The following is a 7,640-nucleotide window of genomic DNA, read 5'->3' on the forward strand; positions in this document are numbered from 1 at the left end:
CCCTTTTGTACGACATCAGTTCTTAACAAAACACGTTGCTTCCATGACCTGTTGCGATTTGTCACAGGAAACATTATAGACTTAGCTCTTATTTGAGGGATTTGAGTGAGGTATTATGTGAGTTTTCCTGAACAGTGGATGTGGATTCAAATCCTATTTGGATGTGAAAAGCAAAATAACTGGATTCTCCAGAGGAAGCAAATAAATTGTTTGTCAGCTGTGATGACTGCTTTTGTTATTTGACACACTTATTCTAGGTTTTTCTGTAGCTCACCTTTTTTTCCAGTGCAAGGCATACCAGTGTTGCTTGAAAAGGCTTTGCTAAAAAAAAGCCACCAACTTTTTCTTTCAGAAAGGAAACCGAGATTAACTGAATTGCTTCTGATATTAGCCAGACGCTGAAGTCCCACCCACAGGGAAATAAGATTCAGTTGCCTTAATATTGTCTTCAACTGTCTTTAAGATATTCTAGAGCATTAGAAACATCTCCATGGGACTGGCTGACATCACATGGACTGCTGGAGGTCCATCAGTACATGCATGTATTCTCTCCACAGACCATTTGTTTTTGAGATGGTCTCATGGGCCAGCTAGAACAAAGCAAACAACTTGCTTGCTATCAACACTTTCCACCAGTGTTTCTTCCCTAGAGAGGAACTTCCTGACCTCCCTGAAACACACTGTAGTCCCACCAGGATTAGTGCCTCACAGGCTGTCATTCCTTTCGTACTGACACTTCCTTTCTGAAATAACTGAGAAACTGAGTCTCCTGTGCCCCTCGGTTTTACCACACACCAACGGGCAATGTGGTACATCCCCTCTGGTCAAGGTTTGGGCCTGGGCACGGTACTGGGGTGACGCTTGTTTGGGTGGAAGGCCATCTCTTGGCTAAAGTCGAAGGGAACATGGGCTTCCCTGTGCTGTCTAGTAACCAGATAATCCTGCCCTCATTTCAGGGTTGGGTTTTTTTTGCAGGAAATGAAAATGTTCTAAAATTGCTCAGATCTGTCCTTTCTATCTGAAATTCATAGTCATTACGTGCAACTCATCCTCTGCCTCTAGAGACAATGTAATATTTACAGCTGAACATAAGACTTAATGAAAACGGGAACAATTCAGATCTGGAGATGCCTCACATTACTCATGTACTGCAGCTTCCTTCAGCCAGGAATGCAGCATTTTGAAACACAGGACACAATTCATCAGCCTTGTACCTTCAGTAGTGTTACTGAAGTAATGGTGTGGCAAGGTGATGCAAAAAGCCACAGCGGAGGCTGGTTTCTACCACAGCAATCTAACATTCGCAATTTCATCAACAGTTTCGACTCAGTCCTCTTTTATCCTCTGATTTGTGGTATAGCTGAATTAACAATAAAGTTATTCCTACTGCATTTTGGCAGATTCCACTGAATTAACTTGAATTACAGTAAATGAAAAGCACTAGCAATACATAGTCAGTAGGGGATCCAGTGACTGTTGATATACCATTGCACTCTGGTTTAACTTGAGTTAAGCATGTGCACGTGCTTCCCCGACGGCCAAATGCAATACTTCAATGTCTGAATAGCTAGAGGGTGGCTGAAGGTGTATTGGGAAGAAGAGTCTCGCAGGGCTGTGAGTTTCTGTGTATCGCTGAAGGCATTCACCTGGGGAGCGAGCCTAGAACCAGAAAAAGTCTAAGGTTTGAATCAGTTCTGGAGGTTGGCTGGTGCAACCCCCTGCTCAAAGCAGGGCTAGCTCCCTGGCTAGATCAGCTTGCTCAGGGCCTCACTCAGCCAAGTTCTGAAGATCTCCAAGGATGGACATCCACCACCTCTCTGGGCAACCTGCCCCAGTGCTCAACTCCTCTTGTGGGGAATAATTTTTTCCTCATGTCCAACTGGAGTCTCCCTTGCTGCATCTTGTATCCTGTGCTGTGAGTCCTGTCACTTTGCCCTGAGAAGTGGCTTTGTCTTATCTACAGCCACCTGTTATTTACTGGAAGACAGCAATTAGATCTCACCTACCATTTCTTCTCCAGGCTGAACAAGGCCATTTCTCCCAGCCTCTCCTCACAGGGCATGGGCTCCAGCCTCCTAACCACGTTGGCGGTCCTTCACTGGTGGACTTTTAAGTAGAAAAAGGACTCATAAAAAGAGTAGAAACTTCTTCTGTTTGCTAAAGTGAATGTAAAGGAATACACGCATATAAGGAAGAAATATGTCCAAAATGAGATTCAATTTAGCAACAGAATTACGGGATAACAAGAAATCATCCTCTGCAGTTTGTTCTCACCTTGTTGAATGGCCCAAAGAGAACACTGATGAGTATATTCAAGGGAAAGGAATCAGCAGATGATTTCAAGCTGGATTGCTTATTGCTTCTTTTGAACCTCTTCTCTCTAAATAATAATTAATGTATCTAAAAAGATGAAGTAGCCCTTTAAAAAGATGAGGCTGTTCATACACACAATATCAATGAAAAGGTCTCAAGGACTACAGAAAGAACAAGATAGAGTAATGAAATAAGTTAGACCTAATGAAATAAATTAGACATCTTCAAATTAGACAAGCCTGATAAGCATCATCTAAGGATACCTACAGAAGTGGCTCTCACTGTCTCAGAAGCCTTAGCAGCTATCTGAAAAACTGAGTTATGGGAGATTAGAAAAGAGCAGATGTCTTTGAAAGGCTGAAAGAGAGGAGCTGGGATATAATGGAACAATCAGCTTAACTTCAAGGCTGTCAATCTGGCACCTTTCACAAGCTCTAAATCATTTTTACCATAACAATAAAAAAATCTAAATCCAGATAACCTAAGATGATTTTGTAGCAACCAATTTAACACCCCCCACGCACACCCCCCCTGTGGAAATGAACACATATTTCTAAGATGCAGACCACCTCAGATCAGCTGAGTGTACTTGTCCCTCTATAACTTTAAAAAACCCCTCAGATTCAAACTAGGAAATGATAGGATACAGAAACATATATAAAAATAAGTTCACTGTAAACACCATAAGGTCTGTGCCTATGCAAATGACAGGTTTAAGAATATAGCGACTGAGACTGCAAAACTTGAGGTGGTGTTAAAATGTCTGTAGGGGCAATTAAAGTTGCACAAGAGAAGCAGCAACGTTCAACCATTTTGGAAAGTAGGGGGTTGTTTTCTTTTTGTCCTTGTAAACAGCTATTCAGAAAGACGGTGTCAACTCATCATTTCTGTAGATTCATGCTGAAGATCCTACAGGCACTAAGAAATTACATTACAGAAGACAGAGGGAGGCTTCTTCAGAAAAGGTGGATATCTGATTATGGGCCACTAAGACCCAGGTCCACCCATTATCTGTGGGAGAAGGTGAAAGCTCAAAGAACTAAGGTCTCCTCTTTCTCCACAGTTTGGAGAGTTTTTTCATGAGTGTGGTGGGTAACCTGTTGCAGACAGAGACCTGTTGCAGAGACCCGTTAGCATTGCGAGGGCCTTACACCAAATCGTGCACCTACTGTGGCCATCCTGGCTATCTAGAGGCCTCTTAGCCACAGACAAAACCTAAGAAAACACACTGTCTTCCATCCATCCATCCTTCTATCATAGTTATCCTTTCAGTTAATTTTTTTTTTTTCTAGGAGGGGGAAGAAGTTGGTTGGAGGATTCAACCCTCCTCAGGATCAGGAACTCTGTTACCTAAAATCCTAACCTGCAGGTTTAAGAGTTTTCAAGCCAATGTGGAGAGCCTCCCTCAGAAATCCAGACAGGACCTCAGACGAGGGGATGAGAAGCAATTTGCATTACTCTTTCACTAGTACTTTGGGACTGTCCCCAAGAGCAGATCCCAACCCACACAGCAAGACTGGAAGCCCTCACACACTCTTTGCCTGCAGGACATTGTGTATGTAAGCCGTTGATGAAGCTGGGAGCTTCTAGCTGTTCCTTTTTTGACCATGATGTAGTCATGCCCTTGGGCTCCATTCTGTACCACAGGCAGAGCAGAGAAACATGTTTTCTGCCTCCAAAACCCCTGTTTCTAGAACAAGTTATTGGTCCACTGAGTGGAGATCAGGCATTGAGAGGTACGTATTTTGGGTTAGAAAAGAAGGTATGTACCTTTGCATTAAAGATGATCCACATATTAAATATGGTATTTTTAAAAAATCATCATTCAAAATAATTTACATTATCATCATGAATGTCACCACACAAAAAGCCCTTAAGCAATGATTACTGAAAAAACTTTGCATTTCGTTTTATTTTCTTTTTGTATTCAAGAGAACTTTGCACAAAGCACAAATATCTTCTTGTTGTTCAGTAAATCAGCACATTTTGCACAGCTGCACAGATTTTTCCTGTCGTCAAGAGAAAAACAATTTGAAAAATTAGAATATGAAAATGAAGTTACGAGGCATGGAAATCCACAGTTTTAGTATTTCAAGCTGTTTCCCCAACTCCCTTTTCACTGCCCTACAGCGTTAGCTGAAGATATGGACAGACAGCTGGCCAGTGTACCAGACAGACAGCTGGCCAGGGAGACATTCAGACCTATGGGGACAAGAAATCCTCGTAACACAATCTTCAGGGCATCACCTTGTTGCACAACAAGTTAGTCAGTGAATTTGAAGCCTGAGAAGCCATAGGAAATGGGAGCACAGGGGGTGGTTCTCAAGAGCCTCCCAGATAGATTTCTAGGTTGAGGAGCCCCGGAAAAGATTCAGGGGAGGCTGCCGGAAGTCTGACCGCTGTGTTCCTAAGGACCCTTTTTTCCTCCAGCAAGCTGGTATTTTCCAGATGAAAAGCATTCTATGAGTGTATCTTGTGGACAGATATTTAATTTTCTTTAAATATTAGGAAGAAAATACTATATTCTCTTTGGTGCTCAGGCATCCTGCTCATCAGCATTTTGATATGAAATTCCTCTCCTATGATCTTGTCAGCTAGCTGAGTATCCCTTCAGAGCTGCCAAGGGCCTGCAGATTTCCAGAAGACTATTCTGGGTGGGATACAATTCAATCAGTAGTTATTGCTTTAGGTGCAGCTACAAAAAATTGCAGAAGACTGAGCAACTGGGTAATAAAACAGCAAATGAAACTTAATATAGATAAAAGTGATTTATGTGGGGAAAAATAATGCTAACATCACATGTAAAACAACAGGTTCTCAACTGCCACTCAGAACATGATAATGAGGTTCATATTGAGTAGCATTAAAAAATGCCAACCAGGCAACTGGAGGACAGAACAGAGAGCACACACTTGCACAAACACCACATCCTAAGCATCATGAGCAGTTCTGCTTCCCCCACCTGGAGAAGCACATAAAAACTGAGAAAAGTTCAGAAACATTTGATAAAGATGATGAAAGGTTTGCTGTAGTCTCCACGCTGGGAACAAACAAGTAAGCTAGGACTCTTCAGCTTGAAAAAAAGATGACTGGTAAGGGATATGACAAGAAGACAATAAAATCACAAGCGTCCTGAAGAAACTAGTCAGTGATCAATTGCTCATTGTCTCTTCCAACGCAAGAAGTGGGGATCATCAAACAAAATATTAAGAGCCAAAATAACCAAAAGGAGGTAATACTTCACACAACAGGCAGGATCTTGGGGCTCCGTGCCCCAGGATGTTTATGAGCGCTAAAATTTCACATGGTCTCAGGGAGCGATTGCAAATTAATGGAGGAGAAACGTACAAAGGACCATTAAACCCAAAGACAAGATATCTGGTCCAAGAAACCCCGGGAGTCTAGGAGAATATTCTGGGCAAGGATCATTGTACATTTGCCCTGTTCTTACATAAATTATAAGAATTGTTTTGGTGACTGTTCATATCGGTTTTCCCTTTAGGAACAGACAAAAGTCCATTGCTAACACAGCTGAAAGCCTTTAAGCCACACAAAAAGAAAACTGGGGTGGAGTCAATAATTTCAAGGGATGACAAATGGAAAATGGGAGTGGAAGATGCAAAGCATCAGAAATACAAAGAGGCATACAGGTGATGCAGGAGTGTACATCATGTTCCTGAGGGATGATCTGGTGACAGAGCGCCCGGAGTTACCCATCCTGCCAAAGCCACACATGGGTAACTCGTTTACGGCAAAAAGCAGGATTGTAGGCAAATACTTATGTAGCCAACAGCCTGCTTAAAGTTCACTGAATAGGAATATCAAGTGCAGAAGTAAGAAACTTAAATTCCTAACACAAGCAGCCACACCATAAGAAGAAAACCAAATTTTAGTCAAAACCCAATACTCAGGTTTCTTTAAGAAACACAGAGCAACAAATTAAATAATAATTAAATAGAACCGCATGCTTGATCCCTGCATCAGCGGTAGGTGCGGAAAACCCACCCACAGCGACAGAGGAGCAGGGCTGCACCTGGAGGGTAGGTGCATCCCCGCGCTGCCCCGGCTCCCCTGGAGCAGGCCCTTGCTGGCGCTCGGCGCAGGCGTCGAGGTGCCTCGCACCCCGCTGCAGGCCACGGGTCCCCCCACGAGGATCGCCAACTGACCTTCCCCAGCGCTGGCTGCAAGGCTGAGCGGCAAAAACATGCAGTGCTGCCAGCACGCCAGCCGACTTCATCGGGACGTTTGTTGGGAATAACAGAACTGCTGTTGTATCCACGCCGCTTCGCCTGGAGTTGTTGACAAGACTTGTCCCGGAGAGATAGCAGGGCAGGATGGTGTGCCTGGCTCGGCTCTGGCAGCAACACGGCACAAGCACACGAGCTTGTTTTCCAGGGTGGCTTTCCCACTGGAAGAAAGAAACACACTGATTTCCCTTTGCTGCAGCCTCGGATAGGGGTTGTTACAGGAGCTAAATTGCTTTCTTTTACAGCTAAGTCTGAATTTGAAGTTTATAGGCAGGAATTTTTCAAGGGGTCTGTATACTTCAAGAAGTCTCATTGACTTTTAATAGGATTCGGACATTTAAGAAAAATAAATCAGCCCGGTGGCACTAGATTACAGTATACTAATTTTGCAGTGAACTAAAGTATGAAAATCCTTACAAGCTTCCAAAGCAATGACTAACATTAGGTAAATACTGAAGAAGCAGCTACAAAGGAATATCTCATGTGGCGTTTTCCCTCCTCTTCTTTCTAGGTTTCTCAGTCAACAGATTATTTTCTGAAGGCTCCAGCAGCTTCTCCTGAGGGCATCTCTAAGCAGAACATAAACAGACTATTCATTTAGATGCAGGAAATTCTTTCTTGTTTCCCCTCTATCACATATAAAACCCCCTGCCATCAGTGCAAACATCTACAGCCCTGTGTTTCTAAAACACAGCAATGTTAACTAGAGAATTCTCACATTTAATAGGGACTGCTTACAAGGATGGACTTACTAAGTCATGAACTTCAAACCTAGTGATTTTTAAGACTTTCACATTTTCAAACTTAACACAATTGCATACCAGTTCTCTTTCATCTTCCTTTTAAATTACTTGCAGCAACCCACGTTCAAAACCACCCAAGCAGAGGTTCAGCCACCTGACCATCAGAGCCGCAGAAGCACATAGCTCAGCAGAGACAGACAAACAAAACACACCCCAATTTTATCAGGTCCCCAGCCTGGGAAGCTAGGACACTGTTTTCAGCCACTACCTAGAGTTTTGGGCATCTTCCCTTCTGGCAATCAAGGCAAGAGTAACTGGGACTTCGACTGAAACGAAG

Source organism: Haliaeetus albicilla, chromosome 21 (assembly GCF_947461875.1).
Source record: "Haliaeetus albicilla chromosome 21, bHalAlb1.1, whole genome shotgun sequence".
NCBI classification, from domain to species: domain Eukaryota; kingdom Metazoa; phylum Chordata; class Aves; order Accipitriformes; family Accipitridae; genus Haliaeetus; species Haliaeetus albicilla.